Here is a 2186-nt window from a genome sequence, read left to right as displayed (position 1 = left end):
AAGTATTTACAATTGCTGGTTTTGTGCAGGAAAAATAATAATAATAATATTAATAATAACAGAGTCCCTCTGCTTCCGTAGGGAGGAAAGACCCGGGGCAGCTCTGCTTCCGATGAAGGAGGGGTCGGGGTGGGAGGGCGGATGGAGGCGCGGGAGGCGAGGTGCACGCTCTTCTCGCCGTTGCGGGGTCTGGACTTGGGTGTTCGGGGAGAAAGACCTCCTTCTCCCCAAGCCCCTAGCCAAAAAATTCCGGTTGCCAAAGGGAGCCGGGGGCCGCGAGAGCGTCCTGCGGTGGTGGCCGGGCTGGGACAGCGTGGGGGGTCTTCTCTTTTGTTTGTGAAAGCTGGAGGAGAGAAACGAGAGGAAATTAGCACTGTAGATGCGCCCCCTCCGCCAACCTCACCAGGGGCCAGGCGCTACCTCGGGCACGGAGGCCTGTGGGGCTGAGCCAGTGCCCTCCAATCCCGCTTTGGGTTCTGCTCTTGTACAGTGCCTAGTGCGAAGGCGCTCGAGGGACAAGTCTTGCCAAGGTCTTTGCACCCCTTGAGGTGTTGGCAGGAGCCAACCCGGCTGGGAAGCCCGGCGTACTGCCCTGGCTGTGCCCTCCTCCTCCCCGCAAAGCTGTCCCTCTGGGCTACTACCCCCTGGCCTACAGGAGCCCTTCCGAGCACCTTGCCTGCCTGAGAAAGGGTTAAAAAGATATAATTCCCCCCCCCCCACTTCCGATCACCAGCCTCAAACAGCACTTAACAAGGCCGTTCTGGTATGCTAATTCAATATCGATTGATTGTTAAAGGAGAGCCCCTTCCTGAAACCCAACAAGCCAGGGAGAAATAAACCTGGCACGCAATTAGCACCTGATTACCTGGGCCCTGATGGCACTAACCACATCCTGATTAGAAAGGACGTGCCCTTTGGTGCCCCTGGGCTCTGGGATTCCCGGGCATGGGGGTCCCTTTCATGGCAGGGGGCTGGGGAAGGGAGCGGGGGGGGCTGGGTGCCTGCACACACCTGGCCCCATCAATTAGGCCCTGTGGGAGGATTAGCAGATGGCTGCAGGGCTTTATCTGTGCCGCCCAGGCTGGCCACACCGCAGAGAGCCAAGGCCAGGGCTGCAGCAGGGGTTGGGGGTTGGCTAGATGGGGAGGGGCACAAGCTAGAGGTGGGGGGAGCTGTCCGGAAAGGGGGGGAGCTGTGATCTGGAAGGCAGGACCGGGAGCGCTGCCCACGGACACACAGACTGGACCCAGCCCTGCACAGACCCTAAAGCTCCCCTCCGACAGCTCGACCCAGCTCCAAACGGAGCTAACGGGCACCCACGGGGCAGCCAGAGGGGGCTCAGCTCTGGCTCAGATGAGGAGCCGCTCCCCTGACGCCGATGCCGAGGGCAGCGGAGGCAGACCTACGGCCAAAGCCCTTGCCTTCCTCTTGCCCCATCCAGCCCCTGGGAGCTGCCCGAGGCAGGATCTGGCCTTGCAGCTCAGCCGCCAGCACCGAGCCGTGTCCGACGCTGCGGGGAACCGCTGCCAGCACCTCCCGCAAGCAGAGGGGATGGAAATCCCCCAGGGCCTGCTGCTCAGCCTGGATCCCCTGGGGCTCCCAACCAGGGGCCTCGGAGAGGCACCACCCAGGTTAATTCACCCAGCCTTAGCAGAGCTAATGAACCCACGCTCCGTGCCACGCTAACAGAGTCTGTGCAGCACGCTGGCTTCTAGCTCCCCGCGGCATCGATTCTCCCCCAGCTACGCTCACAAGGCTCGGCCTCAGGCCCGCGGGGTGCCAGGCTGTGGCGAGGAGGTCCCAAGGCACTGCCACCTTCTGTGCCACTGTCCCACGCGCCCGCGCGGGGAGAAACAGGGTTGGGGAAAGGGGAGGAAGAGACCGCGGGGACTTACTGGGCAGCGGCCGTGTCGGCGAGATCCGCCGGGGGACTGTTCCATGACTTTTGGGCTTTCCAAAAAAAAACCAAAAAAAAAAAAACCAAAAACCAAAATAAGAAGGGAAAAAACCCCCAAGCAACAAAAATCCCCCTCAAACAAATGGCGAAGCGGAGACAGCAGGGCTCTGGTACCTCCAAGGCGCGGGCAGAGGGACGGGGCCAAGTCCTCCTCGGCCTCCGCAAGGTCTTCGGTTGAGTTCTCAGAGTCGATTGATTCACGGGGGAAAAGCAACCATGCCCCCCAAAC

At 61.2% G+C, this 2186-nt stretch overlaps 1 long non-coding RNA gene across 1 annotated transcript; it reads right to left on the bottom strand.

The window, feature by feature from the left end:
* Window positions 1–155: 155 nt before the first annotated feature.
* Window positions 156–2180, bottom strand: LOC109318555. The gene is made up of 2 exons (XR_002103269.1): window positions 1896–2180; window positions 156–343 (listed from the first exon to the last, which is right to left on the bottom strand). It is a non-coding gene; the product is annotated as an uncharacterized LOC109318555 (long non-coding RNA).
* Window positions 2181–2186: the final 6 nt, after the last annotated feature.

The sequence above is a fragment of the Crocodylus porosus genome, unplaced genomic scaffold (genome assembly GCF_001723895.1).
Source record: "Crocodylus porosus isolate Cpor-Errol unplaced genomic scaffold, CroPor_comp1, whole genome shotgun sequence".
Lineage (NCBI taxonomy): Eukaryota > Metazoa > Chordata > Crocodylia > Crocodylidae > Crocodylus > Crocodylus porosus.
The sequence above is the reverse complement of the archived record's forward strand: the minus strand, read 5'-3'. Positions and strand labels throughout refer to the sequence as shown.